At 34.5% G+C, this 24,539-nt stretch overlaps 2 protein-coding genes across 6 annotated transcripts in view; one reads left to right on the plus strand and one right to left on the minus strand.

Annotated features, from left to right (window-relative positions):
* Nucleotides 1-19,601, minus strand: part of XIRP2 (xin actin binding repeat containing 2) — a 201,652-nt gene extending 182,051 nt beyond the window's left edge. The window contains exon 1 of the mRNA XM_035331349.1: nt 19,557-19,601. The gene's annotated coding sequence lies outside the window, so the exon portion shown is untranslated. The remainder of the gene's footprint in view (nt 1-19,556) is intronic.
* A 354-nt stretch (nt 19,602-19,955) lies between these two features.
* SCN1A (sodium voltage-gated channel alpha subunit 1) overlaps nt 19,956-24,539 on the plus strand; it is a 96,110-nt gene continuing 91,526 nt past the window's right edge. For 4 of the 5 annotated variants that reach the window (XM_035331319.1, XM_035331323.1, XM_035331320.1 and 1 more), the window contains exon 1: nt 19,956-20,092. The gene's annotated coding sequence lies outside the window, so the exon portion shown is untranslated. The remainder of the gene's footprint in view (nt 20,093-24,539) is intronic. The other variant, XM_035331321.1, reaches the window with a different exon arrangement.

The following is a 24,539-nucleotide window of genomic DNA, read 5'->3' on the forward strand; positions in this document are numbered from 1 at the left end:
ATCTTGCTGATCACTAAGAGCCTACTCTGAATTTCTGGTCTGTCTGAGCACAGCTGGGATGCTGGTCAGGTAAACCTTTTTTTGGAGATTACTGGCTGCTGGCCATTCCCATGATGAGGAACCCTGGAGCACCTGTAATGCCAAAAAAGCTGTCATATGTATTACCACACTAAACTGAAGTTTAGCTGATTCCCTGGTTGAGAGTCCAACTGATTACTTCCTGTCTATTCCCAGCCTGTTCATTGAAGTTGCACAGGGTAAGTTATGGCAGCTACCAAGCAGGCATAGAATTCTGTCTTTCAGCATCTTTCACCACAAAGAGCACAGCATCTTAATCCTTCATTACATCTGTTTGTTACACAACGTTGTTAACACAATGGTTAACAGCTCATTCCTCCATTCTGCCTGCTGTGGTGAAAATACAGGGTGCAGAACTGGTCAGCTCTGTTGGATAAGGCAGGTTTCTCCATCATGGTTTTCCTATCTTTACCATTTACCAGGGCATGAGGTGAAGAGAGGAAAAAAAGGGTAAGAGATGAAAAGGAGGAGAAGCTGCTCCTCAGTTCAGAAAGCTTACAAGGAGGTGGGTGGAGTAGGCATAGACACAAAGGAACAAAATGAAGCGGGGCAGTAACTTCTGTTCCAGACTGTCAAAGACTGAATTAGCTGAACTGGTTTATGACTAGCATTATAGGCAACCTACTGTTTAATTTAGCATTAAATAAATAAATAAATAAAATCATGAGTCCACAAAAAGATGAAAAATTTTCAGCTTGATTTTAAGTAAGGGGATTCTGTAGGATAAGGCCTATTGAGCAATAGCACATCTCTCCCTTTGTATTTATACAGCACATATACTTAAGAGTTTTTAGATGCATCTGATCAGTTTCTGTATGTATTAAGGGATGACTGCAAATTCCCTTAAAATAATCTAGATCTGTTACTGGCAATGATACTAACACATACCATAGACATGATTAATTACTACCATCACGGCTAGTTCAGTATATTTCCATTAATCTTTCATATCGCTACCCTTTCCTAATCTTAGTTGTTCTTACCTGGGAGAGGAGTTGGGTAACCTCACTGATTTTAGCAGTGCTCACTCCTATCAATGCAAAATTATGCTTTATAGACTTGCATCAAATTATTTTCAATATTCTAGCTTCCTTCCTTGAAGCTTCATACATTTATCTTGAATCTCCAGTTTGTATGAATACAGTATGAACAATACTGATAGACATAACATTTATAAAACTAGTTATCATACAATCACCATTTCATTTAAGTGGGTATATTTTATATACCTGGGGTTTCCTTTACACTCCTTCCTTACGTTCTTGAGACCTTTTTGGTGAGTAAGATCTGGTGCTGGTGACTCATTGTGATTTTTGCTTCAGTAGCGCTTTTGACAGCTGGTATCTCTGGAAGCGTCTCATCCTAACTAATTGTCAAGTAGAAGGCCTAAATTAGGCCATAGTTTCACAAACGTATTTAACTGCCATGAGTTGCCAGTCTCAGGCAAACCCAAAGTACTGTGTATGTTCGGTTTACAATGCTACATAGTCTATTCCTAAAGACTGGAAATCATTAATTAAAATTGGTATCTTTTCACTTCTGTAATATAGGTGAAAAACCTGTTTGTCATTCCATTGAACGTCATTTGCTGCACAAAATTAATTTTCCCAAAACAGATTTTTTTCCATATCAACAGTCTGATATTCATCAGAATTCTCAAAATACAATATGTTTTGAAATTAAGATATGATTAATTTAGAGTTCATTTATTTAAGATAGTACTCAGTCACCAATCAAATGCACTAGTAGAAAGTGGGATACAGAAGATGCTGCCTCTTAAAGCAGTGTTCTTCTCTAAATTCAGTCAAAATATTTAAAATATATTCAGAAGTAACTTTAGCTTATTTAGCTTTATTTTGTGTGCCTCCTGTGGTACCTCATTTTATAGCATCAACTGCATGATGCAAAATATTTAAAGAAGTATTTTCTTCAAAGTTTTGTCTAGCCAGGAAACTTCTCTTGCTCTTTCAGCATCTTAATCCCAGTAATCCATGTCACTTCCAAAATGGACTGCTGCATATATAGCTGCAGATTTATCAGCGAGTAATTTGTCTGCCCATAAGAGAAATAAAAATTGCATAACCTATCAACTTCATTTACTTCTGAGAGATGTATTTTTGAACCTAGATCCTTTATAGCCTTTCTTGGAAATTAACTCTCCTTACCCAATCTTGCCACAAATAATTAGACAGATGTATGACTGTAGTGAGGTCTCATAATCATTCAGGTTCAGGTTCATCTTATCTGGGAGCATTTATGATAGACAGCCAATTTGATATGTTAGATATGCGGTAGTTGTACAAAATCCAGGATGGTATAAGAGGTCATCCATTCAGTGAATTTAATTTACTTTCAGGTTGACTTTCATCTTTTGGTTGCTTCTTACTGTGTTATTTATCTCCTGTCAATCTGTGAATGTTGAGTTATTTTAGGTTTTCTTCCTGCATTTTGGGCATGCATGAGAAATGATTAGTGAAGACTGCATAGAATCAGGAAATTAATATGATTTCCTCTTCAGGATTTACATAATTTGAAAGTACGTCATGCATAAGTATATATCACAGCCAGGTTTTCTAGGGATCAGAAGAGATTTTTTTTTTTAAAGAGTTTTTATTCAATTAAAGATAAAGCCTAAATGTCTCCATGACTTTTTTTTTCTTTTTTTTTTTCTTTTTTTAACAAAAGATGTATACACATTTATTATGATGCAGTTGTTTTTACATTCCTCCACTAATTGTTCTTAAGGTATTTAACTGGGGAGCTGTACTTGCTTAATCACATCTTAATGTTGGCCAGGATGTACAGTATTACTAAGACAATGTCCAATGAGGGTTTTTTTTTGTTGTTGTTGTTGTTGTTTTTTTACCAAGCTGAGTTGTACCTCTAGGAAATTTACCAAGCTGAGTTGTACCTCTAGGAAATAGATTGTACCTAAGCTAAATGCACGGATGCCTAGATAATGAGTTTTTAAGTCAGCTCGATAAAGATGTATTTTGTTTCGCTTTGTTCTTTTACTCTATGATGCCATTTGGTTTCTTCCTTTAACTGAAGAATTGAAATGGAAGTCTGTAAGCAGATCTATATAGTGGCCACTACAATCTAAATCCAACTAGCAAAGTAACATATATACTATCTTACATTTGTTAGCAAGGCAGAAATTGTCCCTCTTTCAAAATTCCCCTCAATCATTTAATTTAACAAATTCAGCTTTTTGCAGCAATAAACCTTTTGATAAAGAACATGCAGAAATCTACTTTGAATAATCATAATTTCTGATATTTGTATCTTAGCCATGCATTTGAATGTATGCACGAGTCTAATATGAATCTAATAATTGCATGTGCCCCTTAAACCAATAAGAATAAAAATATAAAAATAATCTGTAAATAATATAAAATATAAAAATATAAAAAATAAAAATATTAAAATATAAAAATATAAAAATAAATGTAATATAAAATATAAAATATATATTCTGATTTTTAAAGGATTTAATCAAAGCAATACTCCCCTACAAATTAATAGAATAATCCTCCCTCAGCTCTCTACCAAGATTTCTGAGTATGGCAAAGAATTAGACTGAAGGCTTTAAAATTAGATCTCACCTGTCTCTCCACAAATGCTAATTAAATAGGAAAAAAAAAAAAAAAAAAAAGAAAAAAAAAATCATTTTCAATGCTATAATCAATAAATGTATCAAGGCTTTGGGGGTTAAAATGGAGAGAGAGTGGATTAATTCTGCAGCATGTCTGCCAAGCAGGGGGTTAAATTTCTGAAGCAGGCAGCCAGCATGCTCTGCAGTAGTTTGCAGGTATAGTTAGGACAGCAGCCTTTTGTGGTTGGAGCTCTCAGAAACCCAGTGATTTTGCTGACGACTTTTAAGGGAATATTGAGAAATTCAATAAACTCCTGGTTCCTTAGAGGCTTCTGAGCATAAATGAACAGTATGAAATCCAGAGGCATGAACTGGCTAAAAAGATGCACTATACAGATTCAGAAAAGTGTCTGTTATTGTAATAAATAATAAAAGACTGCTAGTGTTACTGCGTATGTTTGTAGGAACAGAGAATGGTACTAACTTTTTTAGCTTTTGTGGGTTTTGTTCCAAGTGCAGAATGTAAACTGATCTAATAACGAATTTCAACTTAAAAAAAATGCTAATTTTGTTCACTATTTTGGGGAACCAATGGAAGCACAACAAAAATAGAATAGTGTCTGTGAATTTATTTCGAGCTGAATTTTTGATATATGATTATTGCATTTTGATGATTTTTTAAGGTTAAAATTGATGGACTGAAGTGCCATTGAATGAATTGCTAATGTATTGTGACCTGAGGAATAGCCAAGAATGGTAGGAAACATGGTGACACATGTGAAGTCATCACAACAGTGGTGTTTGTTGCATGACATTTAAGCCAGGTGCTAACCTCTCCACATATAAACAAAGCAGTCAGAAGGTACTTTGAGCTCTATTTATCAACAATTAAAAATAAAATCAACTCTAAGGGAGTTCATTTCTATCTGCCATATGGTGAGAGAGGCAGGCAGGGTTCAGAAAGCCTGAAAGCCAAAGACTGTGGTAGAGAAAAGGACCTGTTCTTTGGATGGGGCAGCTACTGAAGGGTAGCAAGCAGTGCAAGATTTTTCCTAAAAGCCTTGGTGTCTAGACAAGTACCTTAAACATCTGGTGGCATAGTTAGACCTAAAAGCATTTGTGGTATACCATGCCTGAAACCAGAGCCTTCAGAATACACACGTGCGGGAGTAGGTCTGCAGGAGTTCGTTTCAGTCAGATCAATACCAGCCCTGTGACATTTGTTCTCAAAGCAAAAGCAGATGGGTACATTCACAGACTGCTACCCTCCTACCCCTGGTTTTTGTTTCATTTTGTTTGGTTTGTTTTTTGGTGTGTGTGGTGTTTTGTTTTGTTTTGTTTTCTTCTCCATTATTTGGATACAGAGAAAGACTTTAATTTTGGCAGGTGTAACGGAGATGGGCCTGATTTGCTGCTGCTGAACTAATTGCAAAGTAACTGATGCAGAGGAGAACCTGTTGTTCTGTGGAATGTGGTAGATGTGGAGAAATCACATCAGATGAAATTTGTTTTTTTCTTCTACGCATCATGAAGAAACTCATGTTCCCTAGGTCCTCCACCCAAAGAATTACTGGTAAGTACAACACTGAATGAAGTTGCCTTCTGCTTTGTTCAGGATGTCTTTATAAAGCATCTAGTACCAGTATTTTAATGGGAAATTCAAGAAGAATAATTAGATATTACCTAAGAATGTTGCCAGTTCTCTACCACTTATAGTATAACACTGTCTCTCAGCATTTCAGAAAATGGCAAGACATCCTAACTGAAAATTGCAGGGCTAAAATGCAAATAACTTACTTTTTACTCACATGTTAAGAAAACTTATTATGGTACATAAACAGATGTCTGGCAAATAGTGGTTCCTCTAATCTTAAAATTTTGCAGTATTTTTGATTTTATTATTAACCACCAAAATTATCCACCAAAAAAAAAATGTATTTATTGGAGTAGTGTCATTCCAATGGAAAATAGATAAAGGAGGTTACTTAATTCTGGTGCTTGATAATAAGATACAAGCCCTGTTTTTGCTTTACAATATGAAGACAGCAGTCCAGATCTCTCTAGGATTTTAGTGATTGTGAGCGGTTACCATTTGATGGCTGTTCAGCACCCTATGTGAAATGCATTAGTGATTTTTTGGGGCAACATAAACAAGCCTGCATTGCTGCTCCTCCTGTTCTCTATATAAATAGACAGGAGAATTCTCCAGAGATGTCAGTCTGGCACTTCTCACAAGCTTTGCATTTACTTACAATTTATTATTAATTGTTAAGTGCTTCGACCACACTTGATAATGTGAAGAGTAGAAAGATACAGTCCCTGCCCTGAGCATCTTACTTTAGAATATGATCAAAACCAACTCATTCTTCTTCTGTACAACAAATACTGTTTTCTTTGGGTTTTGTTCAAATTCTCTAAAACTCTGATAATATGGGCTTCAAGGCAGGTTATTATAACATTGCTTTACTGACTTTAAGATTACCCAGTTCAGAGAAAAAAATTAAAAAAAATAATAAAAAAAACACTATTAGACCATACTTGCCTATATTCATTGTGACAGGTTTCACTGTTCTGAACAATTGGTCCCAGCTACTCTCATTTCTTATTCAAGGTTTCAAACCATTTTTGAAAGCTATCAAATTACATGTTAAACTCCCTCAGAAGAGAAAGAACAAACCTCTGGGTGGGAAGACAAGCCAGAGTCACCAGATACTGAATAGCAGGAGAGGCATGATACTACTTGGAAAAGTCTCTGACTAGCCTGTGTTCCCTTCTCCATAAGGAAAAAGGTTTTGTGATTTTCCTGGGAATAAAAATAAATAAATAAATAAAGGAATTAATAGGTTAAGCAAAGGTGGCATTGGCTTGAAAAAAAGGAAGTATGTACACTATAATATACACCATATTTTGTAACTAGAATGCATATGATTTTATTTTTATAAATTCTCCTCTGCATTAAGGGTTAGTACAAGACACATTTGGTATTTTGTGCCTACAGTTATGTTTGCTCAGTCCCATTTATTTCAGAGTCCTAAAAATACTCACCAGTTTTTGGAAGGCTTCATAACTAGTAACAAAGTGCTAAATGTTAACGTGTGGGTGAATGAGGGGGAATTTTGTAACTAAAATGAAAGGATAAAATGGAAGGAAACAAATAACAGGAGATAGGAAAAGGGTGACCTGCAGCCTGCACAGAAAGAGATAAATAAAAATATCTACGAAAAAGGGAGAGGTAGAAGAAAAAATGTGATCTAATCATGACAAACATAAAGCATTTCTATAATATTTTCTGCATTCTGTGTGCTTTACTTGTATGAGGCTGGTCTGTGAATGAGTTGGTTGCTTTAATTGGATGAGCAGTTAAAATGGAAAAAAAAAAAAAAAAAAAGCGGGGATTGGAAGCAGTTAGTCTGTGGGCTTCTGACTGGAGGAATTTAAGGTACCAGGTCAGAATAGATGAGTGAGTGGACTCCTGGCTCAGCTGTTTCAAGCTGGCCCACCAAAGCTAGTGCCTGGAGCTCATCAGGACTACAGGAGCACTGCCTGCAAAAATGGTAGACAGTCTTCCAAGAGGGGTGGTAGGTGTTTGGAGCTATTCAATTTCCTGTTCAAGATATGGAAACCTAGGGCATCTTGAGATAATAAGCTTTAGCTAAACATACTCTGTATAGACTGTTCTGAATGTTTTCCCTGTTGGTACCTGATTGTTTCTGTTAAGTCAGAGTTACCTGGCCACCATCCACTCATGAAATTCCCAACTAGAAAATCTGCAGGTGCCAGTCTTAGCTGGAAACGAGTAATAAGAATTCAGAAAAATTGGTGGGATAGCTCACTGTCACTTTCTATTGTCTATTCTAAATAATCAAAAACCATCACAAATATCAACATATACTTTGCAATTAGTGTGGCCCAATGGGATCTTGACAAACTCATATTTGTTTTAAAGAATAGGCTGAGGGCTATACCAAGCTGATCCAAGTATAGCTTCCCTTAAAATGTGGCTAATGGGAGGTGATCAACCAATGAAAAAGGCCAACAGAACTCTGAAAGTGCATTAGAACAGGCCACAGAAGCAAATAACAGGTTGAGGATCAATATTTCAGACACTTATCAGTAAATTCAAGCAAAACTAACTTAGACACTAAATACTAAAGAGAGCTTCAATGTAATGACACAAACAGAGATAATTGAAAGTATTCTTTGTGTCTGAAGCTCTTGACCATATGGTCAATTCTGAAATTAAGCATTCTGGATAGCATCTGAGCACTATAAATGGAGAGCAAGGGGAATTAATCTTTAGTTCTAACCATTTAGACAGAGCACTGAAAGGCAATCAACAGCTACAGAATGCTAGCAAAAAAGAGTTTTGAATTCTTTAAAATGCAACAATATGTAAAATTAGGCCCATGCTTAGTTCCAACAAACAGAAATGTGTTTCTTTTTTTTTCTTTTTTTTCTTTTTTCCTTTTTTTTTTTTTTTTTTAATTTCCACAGATATTTATATTGCAAAATGGTTAGATAAAATAACTTTGGTCATGATCCTCTACCAACAAATTACTTTGTATTTGCTGACTGAGATTTTAAGTAACGATAGGCTAAAATCTTCTGAAACTTCATTTGTTTGGATTATCAAATTACAGGGATATACAATGCTTCAATCTTCCTGAAAATAGAAATATTAGAAGCACAGCATGCATATATACTTTCCATTAGAGACTCTTCTATACAGAAGCACACACATGCACAAAATTTCTGTCTCTGATCAGTTCTTATTTCTCATGATCAAACAAGTTCCCATCTCCCATGCTGTCTTATCTGGATATGGTTTAGACTGGTTTTATCTCCATATCATTTGGGTACAAGCAGCAAGAGATAGGGTGGTAGAAATTCTTCCTCTGTTCCTGTGTTTCTACCCTACAGCATATGCAAGGAAGCTAGGCCTTGCAAGCTTGAACTACAACATGTTATTATACACAACAGAGAAATACCTGTCTAGATGCAATACCTGTCACATTATATATATATATAGGCTTTGAAAATCTTATTGTTCGATAATACCTTGTTGCTTTTTTTTTGTTTATTTTATGGTTAGCGCTTTTTTTTAGTATAATTTGTCCAGTTTGAAATTTCTGCTCGTGGTAGGTGTCCAGTTCTACTGGTTAAATGAATTGTTAATGTAAGCAAATAAGTATATTTCATTTTGCTTTCTCTGCCAAATTGTAAACAATTTATATAAACAATGAATTCTCATCACCACAAAAAATGCAGAAAATGCTCTATTCTCCATTCATCCCGAGATTGTGAGTAATCTTTCCCTAATACTGATATATTGATAGCAGCTAGACTGCAAAGGTATTTGGAAATAGGAAGGATATATTCTGGCGATAATGCTGAAGGAATCTTGGAAATGTTCCATAAGCTTAATGTATCCTAGTGACTATTCCTAGTCAAATAAAATTGTGATTCAAAGACTTCAGGATTCTGTTGGATATAAAATATGAAAAGCAAGATAGACAGGCATTTGAATTAATGTAAGCATTACCAAGGCATCCTAAATAGCTGGAACTCTAGTTTTCAGTGTGATGCCATTTAGGAAAGACCACCTTTCATACTGCTCTTGAGTTGTTTCATGAGTTTCAGGTGTTTTTGTGGCACCCTCTGATTGTGTTTTGGATGTTAAGAGATTCAAAAAATGCTGCTGTTCTGTATCTCCTGGGAGGCACCAAAACCAACCAACCGACCCCTCATTTCAATTATAATTTTATTGCATTGAAAAGCAAATCACAAAAATGAATTTTCTTTCAGATACTTCATCTGCTGCTTATGATAGCAATATCCAGAACATTAGCTTTCAAGGGTTTATAATAGGACCAAACAATATATTTGCATAGTTTTTACCAAAGTAAGACCAGAAGAGAATTTTTCCATTCAAAAAAAATATATATATATATATATTTGCAATTAAAATTTTAAAAGATTTGAAACATTAACAGAATCATTAATACAATTTGGAGAGTAGAGGATCCTTCTGCTCCAAAGTCAGGAGTCACATCTCAGTTGTGTCTGACTTGCATGGGTCTGCTGCTTCTCCTTATTTTCATTTTCAAATCTCAATTAAAAGATTGCTAAAAATACAGAAAGTGCTTTCCTACTATTGACATTTTAAGAAACTGCCATGTTTCACTTCAGGCCGTTATGCTATTCCGAATGGGGTGGCATACAGTGAGCAAAGGCACTCATGTGACTCCCAGAAGGTTTCCCCTATAGATATGTGCCCAAATGATACCAAAAATAAAGTCTGTGATTCCCAAAGACATTTGTGAGGATTTTCAGTGTGGTTCAAAAGTAAATGTACACTAACAGTAATCCTTGTGAATGTTAGGGGCAGATTACATTTTACCAGAATAGCAGAATACAGTTAAGCAACACATCCTTAACACAAATGAGAAGAAAAGAAGATAAAATAATTTTATCTTTGGTATTCTGGATGCTGAATGTTGACATATCAGTTATGGACTCCATTTTATGACTGTATATCAAAAGCTGAAATAAAGAAGATTAAGCACTGAAGGCTTGTAGAACGATAGTATTATTCATTAATTATAGCAAGCCTCAGAAACTGTGAGATTTGGAACTGCCAGTGGAGGACCACCAATCTGACTCCATATTTATAAACTTTTAAAATTACATTTGAAAGACCTATTGATTAGTTACATGCATGTCAATTCCAGGTAAAATACTGAAGCATTTTGGATGAGAAAAAATGTTTAGAGGCTAAAGCTGTAACTACAGTAAACAGCATAAAGATAAATCTTGTCAAATTCTTCTTTTTTGACTAGATCATAGATCTGTTTAAACAAGAAAATGTAGAAGCATAGTTGTTGTTGTTTTAAGGCTCTAAGTATTACCATGTTAAGTGCTTACTCTATTTGAAAATAATAGAATATACTAGAATATATACTAGAAAAATAATAGAATATACTAGAAAAAATAATAGAATATACTAGAGAATATACTATACTAATTTTAAATATTAGTAATGAGGAGATGTAATTAAGTGGTATTTCTAGGAAGGATACCCCTATGAATAAGTTCTTGATTTGGTTTATTTAGTACTTTTGTCAGTTATATAAACAATGATGTAATGTTTTTGGTGGTAAAGTTTATAGATGACATGAAAAAAGAACAAGGTCAACAAGGTTGCTATTTCAGAGCAAGCTAGGTAGTCTGCTTTAACAATTTAAGTTAACCACTATGTTTTTGTATAGCCAAATGTAAGATACAACAATTAGGACTTCAAAAAGTAGAATAGAAAATTTTATTTTCAAATGGAAAAAAAAAAAAAAAAGAAATATTCAAAAAACAAAAATGGCCTAAAGTAAATGGTCTGGGAAAGAAGGCTGATGTGATCCTGTGATGAACAGAATAGGAAGCAGTGAATGGAAGCAGGGACATGAGCATGGTATCATCCCATCAGGTCTCTTCAGGATATTCTGCATGTTGTTCAAGAAACATTTTGGAGTTCTAACATTTTATGGGGGGCTGCAAAAATGTTTTGAGGTACTGGCAATGAGATTTATCCAGGATAAAGGAATTTAAATTATGAATTTGCTGAAGAAAAAATTAAAAATCCCATATGACTGCTGGAGAATATATTATGCTGGGACTTCTCAGCATTTCTGTCAACAAAGTAATACAACATAACAGCCAGCAGTTCATAGTAGATAAATTCACCTTGTAAAATACAGTTTATTGTAAATAAATTTTGGAACAGCTTAACACAAAAGGATATACCACTGGTCTGGGCCTGTAATTCACATTCAAAGCAAATAAGGTTTAAGCTGTTCAATTACACTTTGCAATTTGTTAGCTTAGCAATTTTTCTATTCATTTTGACTTAAAATAATATTTTTTTATGACAAATATGGACAGTTCTGTTTTAAGATGACTGTAATCAAATTGTGTCCTTTAGAGGTCATAAAATAACTTCTCCCTGATGCATGGATTAGTCAGCTGTATTCTATTTATTCCTTTTTCTCTGAATTCCTTTGAGGCAATATAAATTTGCCACTGGGGTTTAGTTTTTGGAATGCACCTGTAGTCTGAAGGAATAGTGGGAATTAGCCAGCTGTACCCTGCTCATGAAATCAGCTTTAAAGTGATTGTCAGCTTTGGGGCTGCAGCTCAGCAGATAAGTTTTCAAGGGCTTTTCCCTTCCCATCCTGCAGAATAAGACATCTTGATGCCTTTCACCTAGCAATCACTTGCCCTTCAAGGCATTGGCAACATTTCTTTTGCTTCTACTCTGTACCCTGTGTCACCCAATTATTTCATCTCCTCCTGATTTCAGTCAAAAGAAATAAGTCCATGGTTTCAGTAGAGAAGTAACTGGGCTAATTCTAGTGGAGTGAAGCTCAGACTAAGCATTCTAGCCTGTGAGGACTGCAGTTCTATGAAACAATACCGCTTTTATATTTTCCACCTTTTATTTTTCTTAAAATAATTTAACTATCTGAAAGTGACTGAAAGTGAGTGAAATCATGAGGAATTAGCATTAATTTCCATGTTCCTATTGAAAATACTTAAGATTATCTCTTGGTAACAGCAGATTTAAACATATTGTTCCAGTTCCAGACTGGCCTTAATCTATTCTAGCAGACTCTGAGTGGTACAAGGAGAAGGAAAACGTCTGTAGACCCTTACAACCTGTATCAGAGTAACCCTGCTTAGGCAAGCAGCTACTGCATCATTAGCATACTCAAGGAAGTCCTATGCTAAAAAAATAAAAATAAAAATAAATAAAAAACCGATTTGATCCTGGCCTCTGAGTGTTGGCGGAGGTTTGCAGAAAATTATCCTGGAGGAAGGTCTGAGACCACAGAGCTGTGGTTATAGGCAGAGAGTTCTATTAACTTTTCTATTTAAGTATACTACAGGAATCCTCACATCTCTTGTGGGAGAGAACTCAATCTCCTTCCCAAGTGACTCCATTTAGACTTGGAACTTTTAGCTGGCTTCAGTCAGTTCTTCTGAGGTAAGAGAGCAGATAGGTTTGCATTGCTTTACTTCCACCTTTAGACACAAGGAGACCAAAATTTGCATTTTGGAAGAAAATGACTCAAAACTGATGTAAATTGAGATACTGGTTTTCAGGAGGAACGTGGTCCCTGAAAGGGCTGTAATAGACATCCTGGTACTCCAGTGTGAAGGATGAAGAGGAGAAACTTGTTTTCTCAAGGTCACATTACCACAGGTTCCAATAACAATTAAAAAAAAAAAAAATGAAGAACTAAATATGCAATAAATAATTTTGTTTTATTAAAGTGTCATAAATAATAGAAATTGCTGAATTCAGATGAGGTGATCTGGAAAAAGTAAGAAAAGTATTTTCCCTCGCTGACCTCCTGTTAGTGATTTGAGTATAGCTATAGCTGAATCTTGAAGAGCCAGCCAGTAGAAGTGGCTGAGGAAAGGGGAATTTCTGCAACAGATTTTTGTGAGATCTCATTGTTTGAGGGAGTGTTAAATCAATCCACAAGAGACAAACATAAAATTCTAATATTGTTAAAACACACAGCTATTTATGTACTGCTTTGGTCAATTTGTTGTTAATTTTATTTTTAGTCTGCCTGACAGCAAACCAAATAGTGGCTCACAAGAACATTCAGATTACTTTTAAACAAGAGGGGATGAAAAAGAGCCAGCCATGTCAAAAAGATGAGCAAGATAAGCAAAATAATGTATCTGTCAAAAAATAACACAGACTTATATGACTCTTTGTCCTGTAAGATTCAAGATACTATTGATGATTATACAATTATCATGTTGTTTTTAGTTCAGCGTTTACTTAAATTGAGGTATTATTCAGGTAACACGGGTTTAAAAAAAGAAGGCATTCTAGGAATTACTCAATTTTCTTTAGATTAAACAGAGTTGAAATCCTTCTTAAGGCGTATATGTAGTGCTAATAAGCACAAGACATGGGGCCATTTAAGCTGTAAGTGAAATTTGTATACAAGCCTGACTTTATAAAGAGTGTTGTCAAGGAAATATCTTGCTATATAAATAAATAATACAATGCATATAGGTCAGCCAAGGACTGACCTCAGAACCTGGGCTTTGCAGGGTATAACTAACAGCACCCTAAATCCTCCTGCTCTGGAAGGCCTTCTCACAACTTACAAAGAAGATTTGGAATATCTGTCATGTTGGGTCACCATCTTTTGGTATGGATGCAGGTTTCATGTTTAGGCAAAAGGTGTTGATCTGAAAGACTTGTCTTCATCCTTGCTAGTCTTTTTCTCTGGGTTGATGGAGAAAAACTAAAGACAGAGTCATGCTCTGACCTAGAGACCTGTACATCATCTGCATTTAAGCCACTGGATAAAAAGGCTGAACGGTAAGCATAGTGTGCATGTCCAAAGTTTGGATGTGGAATATATATCCTGAAAAGCTCTGATTACTGCTCAGTAAGTCCTCTATTGAAAACAGCTGCAGATACCAGAGACACAAGCCTTTTAAGGCAATTTTGACCTCTTATAGATTGAGCTATGCTCAATTAACTATCAGTTTCCTGGGATTAAAAGAAAGAAATCAAAAAGAATCTGTCATCTACTGGAAGCATCCAAATGATGGTTATAGGAGGAACAGAATCCAGGAGTAGGAACATCGTCTTTGGTGGGGAACATATACACATTTTGAAAGCACATGACTAGTCACCCACACCTTTGCTACCTTATGAACTAGTTAATAAGCAGATTTCTAAAATCTCAGGCAAAGTACAACACAAAAAGTATCACTTTTCTATAAAGAACTAGATATGAATTCTACTCTTTTTTCTAGAACTGTAATTTTTTCTAAGAACTGAGAGATTATAACCTAACACAGGCCTTAATATAGTTTGCTTGACAGGCCTAGGATCCATGTCAACTGAAGAACTTGAAAAATAAGCTACTTGGGTTCAGAATGACATTGATCTTTCTATGTCTGTTGTAGTTTGCATGTTGCTAGAGGGTATGACCATTCTTGTGAAATTGTTCATGTAGTAGGTCTCTCAAGATTTTGTGTTGGGCAGTTCTGTGTCTGTGCTGAATCAATATCACAAATGATGCATGCTGAGGGCTATGTAGGATGTTTTCTGAAAAAAAAAAGAAAAAAAAAGGCAAGAAAAAAAAAAGCCTTATTGCTATTTGTGCTAATGTTACATTTATTATGCTGAACCACAAATCTGTTTTGCTTGACATTGTTCTTAGGCACCAACTCTTGGCTTGTAGTTCAAAGTACCAATGCTACAATTTATAAAAAAACTTTTTGTGGATGAATTACACCTTTTAGTCTCCAAAACTACATGTGTATTATTACTTACTATTCAGCTCACGGGAATTAGTTTAGGGAGTTTTATTAGAAAACAAAACAAACAAACAAAACATAAAAACAATATGCAAAACAGCAGAGGTTTGTTTGTTTGTTTTTTTAATGATTTAAGTACAAAAACAGTGGCCTCGGAAATCAGTGTATATGTACTTTCAGGGGTATAATAAGCAGCCGTATAAATCTTACCAAAATCTGGGAAAGAAATTTAAAAGGCTATCATACCTAGTTTTATTGGCAGAGGAAAAGATGCCAAAGAGAAGTCAAAGAACAATGTGTGACCATTAAGATTACTGTGACCTTGATCTACTCAATGTTAATAGAACTGAATTTTAGAACTTCTTAAATTATTATTCGGCTTATATTTTATTCAGTTTTATTTTAGGATTATGTATAATGTTAAATATCTGAAACTGCATGTATGTAGAAAATTATATTATTGGCGATGCCTATTTGAAGAATTTGCACTGAATATGGGAGATTCGGTTTTCACCTATCAATGCCAGAATACTCAAGCATTTGGAGGAAAATCAGTGATCTTTTTGTAAATATGTAGAATAGTAAACAAACAGAATAGTCCAGAAAGGAGACTTGAAAACATTGACACATTTCATATTTAAAATGTAGAAGTTAATATGCCTGGAAATATTAGTACTTTTTAAAATACTTTGTAATATAATTTCAAGAATGGTAAGGTATCATCTGAGGGGAAAAAAATAAAAAATAAAAAAATTCAAATTGTATTTCTGCCTATTCAGATATTGGTTCTAGTCAGACACTCCATGAAGTTTGGTCAAGTAAAGGAGAAGAAACTTCCTTTCTGACTAGCCTGCCAATAATCATTATTGTGATATGACTGGATCAAATCATAAAAAAAGTATATGCAAAGTAGATTTAGCATGCTGTTTAATGGTCTTGACCTGTTAGGTACCATCCAAAAAAAAACAAATTAAAAGCTTTTTCTACCTAGTTCAAAAAAAGGAGAAGTGCATTTATTGTTTTTTTCTAACTGAAGTAGCACATGCATTAAAATGTCCAATATTATCAGAGAGACTGGGATAATGGACTCATCGTATATGGAAAAAACAGTCTATTGATAAGAGTACATGAGATCAGGTCTAAATACAGTTTCATTATGGTATTGGATTTTATTTTTTGAAAACTGTGATCCACTGTTTACACATTTCAGCTTGAATCACTTGTGAAAGTTGTTCAGAAACACAAGGGAGAAATTATTTCGAGAAAAGAAAGCAAGGTCAGTGAAGGATAGACGTGGTGGTGGAGAACCAAAAAACTATACCTCAAGATATTGTAGAAGTCTCTCCAGTCAGTGATGCTGGAGCATTTTAATGTTTTACCAAATCCCAAATGGAATCTATCTTAGTATGAGCAAACCTCAAGTAATGATTTATTTATGCACCAAGCATCTTAAAAGCAAGGTGTCTAAAAAAAGTTCGTCCTGTTTACTCAAGGTTGTTGGCAGGAATGTCTGAGAGATACTGCCTCCCTCATTTCAGCATGGAATAGAACCCTGTTGAAGTAAACTCAGCCGTTAAGGATAATGTTAGAGATGAGCATTGTTAACTTCTGACAAATTTTATATAAAAGGAAAATTCCTGAATTTGTTTCGTAAGCCTACAGTTTTCTGTGATACTAGCAGTATCTTTATAAGACATGTTATAGATGAACAGTCAAGATTTTGTACTTACTACTCAAATGTTAAACTCTCAAACATTTATATTTTTATCTCTGCTCTTGCGTGATAGGCAATCTAATCCATTCTTTTCCAATCTAACCATTTTGTCCTACAATCATTTGTATCCTTTTGCAGAATACAATTAAAAATTTTTTTTTTTTCCTTTTAAACTGTTCTTATTTACTTTGACAGAAATCTTTCTGCTATTGGGACACTAGAATAATGCAGTTTGGAGACTGATATAAAAGACTTATTTCTTGCCACTGTCAAGCAGTACAGTCTACCACTCACATTATCAGTGCAGCTAGCTCAGAAACAGTTGTTCATTAACAGCCCTATATAAAAGCAGTTATTGTATCAATTTGTTTTCAGATATTCTTGACTTGCCAGCAGAAGATCAGGCCAAGTTAATCCAGAGCAAAAATGCTTGTAAGAACTATCATAAAGCAGGAAGTTTTGTAGCCTGATAGCAGAACAACTTAGCTAACTCCTGAGTGAGGTAAATGATTTTTACACTCCAGACAGAAATTATGGGTTGCAGATATATTCTGAATGATAATAATTTAATGTTTATAAGTGATTATTTTGTGTTTTACTTATCCTTGTTATGAAGATGTATGATGAAGCTAAGTAGTTGTTCTGCAATTAGATATATAGGTTGTAGGCAAGATCATAGAAAATAAGTCTGGAAAAGCTTTATCTAGTACATCATTTTGCCAAAGATGGAATCAGCTGTATCAAACTTGTCTAATGGATATTTGCCTAAACTGGAACATCAAACAAACTGCGTATTTTTTGTAATGCTGACAGTCAAGTTTGCTAGTCAGTTCATTTAGATAGCACGATAGCATTTTCTGTTCAATTCCTGTGTGTTGGGTTTGTTTACCTATAATTTATTCCATAAAATTTATTTATTTTTCTACCTGATGCAGTCAACTTTTGATTTTCTGTAGGCAGATTACTGGGTTGATATCTTAACTATGCCATGGCTGCGGAGGCATCTGAGCTGTCTTTTGTAGAGTAGTTTGCCTGCTTTGTAGTTCTGAGTGCCATGATCAGCAGAATGACCAAGCTTTTGCACTTCAAGGAAGCCCTCATTGTATGTTCCCATAGCCTAATACAGATCTGGATATTTTGATCTCTTGATTAACCAATGTGTAAACAGTTCTCTTATTTTTCTAGCACTCTTTTTTAACAAATGCAACACTAAAAGTAAAGGTTTTTGAATTTATAAAAAATTTTAATAGGTAACCCTCAGAAGTCAATACTAATGCATGAAAGAATAAATGCACCTAAGTATTTTTGATATTATTTGCTGATGTGGTTAGATAAAAAGTTACTGATTTCAAATACAACGATTGTTTAAAAAATCACTCTCAAATGGTATGTCCCTAGCTTTTCGTTTTGTTTCTAAATAATAATTTAGATGCACAGTTATTATATTGAGTTATTAGTGATCTATCTTTACTGATCTTCCTTTATTCCTCTTTTTTTGACGTTCTCAAGAAAGCAGAGAAAATCATATTCCACAATGGACTAATGAAAGATACATTTCAAGAAAAAAAAAAAAAAAAAAAGGTTTAACTTATAGTTAAACCATAGTATGCTTATTTAGAAAAGATAAATTATAATTAAAATATATATTTTAAAATTGATTTTTTATCCCTTTCACCTTCACCTTGCTTTTCCCATTTCAGATGAAATTATGTGTTTACTCTGCTTATGGCATAACTAGGTGTAATAGTCCCTGTACCTAAACTAACTTCTGTAAATTCCAGCCAGTGTTCCCCATTTTATTATTTTCAGGCAGGAATAACTTGGTATGGGTGCTTTGTGATATTACAACTTTTTCTAAGTTCAGCAATCTGTCTTTTGATATTGCCACAATGTTGTTGCTGAGTGCCTTTATCTAGTATTTAATGAAGTCCATGGCAAGTTTCAATGCTGTATGGAAAATTATGTCCATTATTTAATGCATTCACCCCAGTCACATCTACTTTAAAAAATAAGGCACATCAAATTTGCTTTCATAAGTATTGTTTCATGGAAAGTACTTTCATAAAATTGCATTAAGTATTATTAAGTCATACTTTCTTTTATTCTGCAAGTAATATATTCGTTGTCAGCACCATACTGATCTGTGACTTTAGAAATTTGCATCCAGTTGCAATTACTTTTGATCATGCTTAATAAAACTGTTTCAAATATAACTAGAAAACATAAGGTGTACTATCCTAGTGAAACCTTTCCCTCTTTTATGAGGACAAACTATACCACTCAAACTATTAATTCAACAATAATTCGTATATGTATTATTAATGTTTAAGGCTCTTTACTATTAAAATATTCAAATAAAATATAAAATACAAGTTATAAGCAATGGTTTTCATTAATATAAAGCTGCTTTTTCTAAACAACAAGGTTGTGTAGGTTTCTAACTGCTGGCTAAGCCTGGATACTTTTTACTCCTCTTGTGCCCACCACAGAGGAAGTACTAGTATGTTTCAAAAAATAATAAACTAGAAAATATCCCAGGATTTCTCCCTGGAAAATATATAAAGTAACTGTAAACATCTTCACAATCAGGAATGTATCTTACCCATCATTTTCTTGAAGAAGTCAAAAACAAACAAACAAAAACATATCTCTATAGAGTAAGCAGTTTAACCTCTGTACCAGGTGAAACAGATATCAAATGGCTGTTTCCCCAGAAACTAACTTACTTGCATGCAGTAAGATTCATTTAAGGGAACAGCATTTCCCATTGGAAATTTATCCTAGAACTTTATATCATGCCAATGCTTTTCTTTTACTCACCACAATGAGTAATATACAGACAAATGTATGCAGCAGCAGTCTGTGTCTCTCCTCTCTCCTTTCTTATTTTGCCTTGCTGTTGCTCTCCTATTAGCTGTAGCTATGCAGTCCTGCAGACAGTGTAAGAGGAGCTCTGTTACCTTGATAGTAAGTACAGATGCAGCTTTTGCACTTGCTCTCTGCCTCACGTTTGTAACACCCTCAGTCCTTCCGGTCATTCGTTCCAAGGGAGGAATGACACCAGCATTTCTGAGCTGTTCTTGTGTTTTCTTCCAGAGCGCTCGGGGAAAGCAGACTTCGTGATCTCCATGCTAACTACCAGCCTGCCTGCTGCCAGTTCTCCCTACTTCTGCCAGTGATGACATTCAGCTTGCTCCTCCACACAGGATACAGCACTGATTCCTCATTATGTAAGGCAGTCTAGGTCAAGTGTAGGAGAGACACTGCTGGCCCGAGCAAGCTAGTGGATTGCTCTCTCAGCTTCATGCTTCATGGGGTCTGGAAGCTGGATCCTGATCTTTGCTACATCTTCTTGGGTAAATGTTTTTGCATGATTTAAATGGTTACTGTGCTATTTTTCTATGCAGATAGCTGTCAGCCATGCTATGAATTGCTGAGAGAATTTGCTAGGTGAAACCAGCTCTGTCAGCATGATTGAATTATCAGAGTAGTAGCTCTTCTAAGCATCTCAGCTTTAAGACAATTTCCAAATAAATAAATCATAAATTGGGTTTGTTTAACAAACATCTTTTCTAGCCATGTGGGGATTATTGTTGATTTCACTGATTAAGCAGTGAATGAAAGCCATTTGCTTAAAGGTGGTGTTTGGAACCATTATTGGATATAGCTATTAGCTCTGAGAGCTTTACTGCAGTTCTTGGCTATTGCATTGTTTTACACTTTAAAATAAAAATAGGCTTTTTTATTAAACAAAATGGAAAAAATGCATTAAATTTTCTTGCACTTTTTGGTTATTTTTGAATGTAGCAGTTAAATCCAGGATTCTATTTCCTATTTACTGCATTAATGCATGAACCTATATGCTTCTGAAATGCATAAGACAAATACTGCAGATAAAATTACATCAAGTGACTGCTCTGCAGAATGCCAGAATAGTATGTTAGCTAGATTTATGTTAGAGGGTAGCTTTTTAACATGTACCATATAGAATTCAAAGATCTATATATATTTACATGTAGTTGAATACTAGACTGTAGTGAAAGATAGATATTTTTTTTTTTCAGACCGATTATACATACAGAGCATTGTCGGGTGCTGGAATGTGTGATTATACTGGAATGCAGCAGAAGAGGCCCTGGAAAGTAACAGCATAGCACTGATACTGCAGTATTATGTAGGGAATTTCAACAAGGATCGCTTGCTTGCTAAGGACACTTAGAATCAAATACATTCAAAAATATTTTTGATGTATTTGAAAGAGTAATTAGAAAATTCATGTTTTTGTACAGTACCTTGGACAGCAACTTTTTTCCTCCACTAGTACTGCAGAAGCTTCTTCATGGCAGTTGGGAACTTGTAAAAAATTAAACACTACAAATGTAAGACACATTAAGGAATTCCAAAATATAGGGAAATAAAATTACCTGAGACAAAGTTTAGTCAGTATGTGTATCAATCAGTTATATTAACAGTTTGCTAACAAGATTTCATTTATTATGTTAATGGCTGTCAAAACAGAAAATTAAAAAAATATATACAAAATTATTTTCTATTGACTATATGGCATTTACAGAATTTTCACGTCTAATATTACTAACTTATTCATTCTAGGAATAAATACCAAGGTCTCTTAAATTGAAATAAGGTTGAATATTAATATAAGATTATATGAATACAAGATTTCAATGGGAACAGTGGAATTAATTTAAATATGCCATGTTGTCCTGCTCACTCTAACTTCCACCTCCCCCCCCCCCCCCAAAAAAAAAAAAAAAAAAGTGGTTCTTCACACTGTTCTAGAAATAATGGATAGAATTCAATTTTAACACTTGTTTATAAGTAATTTTTATTTAATCATTAAAAAATAATATTTTATTTTAATTTTTATCATTTGCTAATCACATTTAAAAGCTTTCTTTCTCTGAAAAAGAACTTCCAAGCAGTCATTTTTCTCTTCATCAGTTACTTAATCACTTTTTATTTTATTTTACTTTATTTTTAATAACAGGTAGATCTATTTTGTGATTTAGTAGAAACACCAAGCTGGTGCCTCTATAAACTACTCTCAGAGAGAAGTTAGGTTCACGAAAATATGATATGCTTTTGGTATTTTGAAATCACCTCTATTGCAATGCAATATATTATACCATATAACATTTTATAGACATTTTATAGTTCACAATACAGAAATATGTCTTGCAAACAAACTCAAAATAAAAGTATAGTATAGGAGCTTAGAACAAAACTGGTAGGTACTATGCATTATTGCAATGATGTACTTCACATTCTTTGTTTCTTGCTGCCTGAAGTGTTCTAAAATAGTTTTCTATTGTATTATAGTACATTGTCCTGTTTCAAGAGTGGGAGCTTTTTCTTACTTGTTTAAAGAATCTATTTAAAACAAACAAAAAACACAGAACATTATCTTTAAATGTATGATGTTTTTCTGGAAATGTTATTTTTATTTTTGCACAGTAGACAGCAGGACTGGCAAAGTGTCTCTCAGCACACAAAGCTTCAGATGCAGGAACTGGGATACTAAGAAAATGGTGTTTCCTATGTGTACTTATGCATGTTATATTCTGGTATATCACTTTATTAACTATGTATACAGAACACACTTGTGCTTTGTTGATTTCATGGCTTACCACCACGGTTGCACACCTAAGCTTTTAAAAGTTAATTTTAAAGATTTATTTATGTTAAAAAGAACTGTAATTGTTGTAACATAGAATCTGAAACAGGACAGTCTCATACAAAACTGAATTCTTTGCTTTTAAGCTGGACTTCATACATCCCTGTCAGAGAGGAGAAAAAAAGAAAAAAAAAAATGCTGCAAAGGATAACCAGAGAAGGACTTCCAGATACTGAAGTAAACCAGAATGCCCCATTGCCTGGTGATCACTAGGGTTGGGCAGTTTGTGGCACTTGAGCCAAAACCTCACTGTGCTGTTCTTTGCCAGTCCTCAAATATTTGCACATTTGAGGGGGAACCAAGAGTAGAACTGGTCATAATTAGTAGGAGGGTATATGAACCACTAATCTCCGTTAAAGCAAAGTTACCAGGTCTGCAGAATCTGAAATCTGCAAGATTGCAAACTCAAGGCTTAAGTAATGGAAATTTGCCTGACAACCATGTCCATGCTCTGCAGGTTGTGTATGTGCTCTCCTTTGGTTCTGTTGGGTGGCCGCTTCAGCCCATGTCCATTAAGGTGATTGCTCCTACTGTACTCAGAACAGAAATTGTAACAGTACCTGCAGGGAGAAGTGATCAAAAGTTTATGAAGTAAATGCATGTATCATAGACCTTCTTGGTTTAGAAAATTGTTTTATTTTACTAGCTATCAGTTATGTCTTATTTGTTTAGACAATAATAAGGGCAGGTTGCATTTTGAGGGGGAGAGGGCAGGGAAATCATGTTTATTAATTTTCACTCTATCTTAGAGTTGAAGCAGCTAATGTGATTGAGAAATCTATACTTTTCATTTGTTTATTTGCTGCAATTGTGGTATAACATCTAAGTTTAAAACATTAAAATTATAAGCAATCCAGGGATTTAGCACTTTAGCTGTTAGAAGGAAGATGCTGTTGTGTTGATAAAGTCTTCGGACTCTCTCAAACCCTGTATCAGATGACTTGCTGTGGTTCAAGGAGCCATGAAAGGATCTTTTAAAGGTAACCACAAACATTAATTTTCCTGACAACAAATACTGGTGGAGCTGAACCTGAGCACCTGGTCATACAAGTGTGTCCAGTGAAATCTGAGCTGAAGGAAATGCTACCTAAAAAAGCCTTCAGTATTTTGCTAAAGATATTTGAAGATTTCTTGAAATCAGTGGTTATATTAAGCATCTTATTCTACACCTGTACTGATACTTAAAGAAGGTCCTTTTAGGACTGATGTAAACTGCATGCTTTCATGATACACTGAAATTATTATTAAGCTGGAGAGAAACTTAATATGTTCAGTGTTATGTTCAGGACTAAACCTGTAGACACCTAAGTGTACCTAAAAGACTTTTACTACACTGTATTTATTGTTTAAGCTCTCCAGATTCTAGTTTATTTTTTTTTTCATTTTGGTGTTCAGCTGATTTCAAAATGGAACATCTTGCAGGAGCTATGCCTGTAAAATGATATGCCCAAACTGTAGCAAATACTGGAGGAATTCATATTAAAATTCCAAGCTGAGCTGTAACTATTCTGCCTTTTAACCTAGTGATAAATCTGTATTTATAAGCATCTGGCAATTCACCATTTCCAGAAATATCCTCCATGAATGGAAAGATTTCTGGCAATGATCAGTTGGAATCAGCAATGATTTCTTAACATCTCTTTAGTATTTCAAATTTTAAGGATGATTTTGAGTCAGAGGTGCTACTATCACTACCAAGTAATTTGTCACCTGCAAGTAATTTGTCACCTGTCTTTGTGACCCTGATGAACTTTGCAAGTATATGAATATATGTGTGTGTATATATATATATATATATATATATATTACACAGCTTTTATAATTATACCCAACTAAGAATTCAAGAGCCTGTTGGCTGATAATAAGATAAAGGTTTATGGCTCTTCCTACCTTAGAGTCATAGAATGAAATTACATATAGGTAGTGGGGACCCGCCTGTGCTATTTAGCAGCCTACCAGTAGTGCCAGCGTGAAAGCTAAATTCAAAACTGGTGATCATGATAGCAGTGCTGGAAAGCATGTAAAGTCTTTCTAGATCAGTGGTCAGACACATTCAAAGGATACAAGCTGTATGGTTGTTTACAGCTTGGTCTTTTTGTGTGCAGAGA

Source organism: Oxyura jamaicensis, chromosome 7, assembly GCF_011077185.1.
Source record: "Oxyura jamaicensis isolate SHBP4307 breed ruddy duck chromosome 7, BPBGC_Ojam_1.0, whole genome shotgun sequence".
Classification (NCBI taxonomy): domain Eukaryota; kingdom Metazoa; phylum Chordata; class Aves; order Anseriformes; family Anatidae; genus Oxyura; species Oxyura jamaicensis.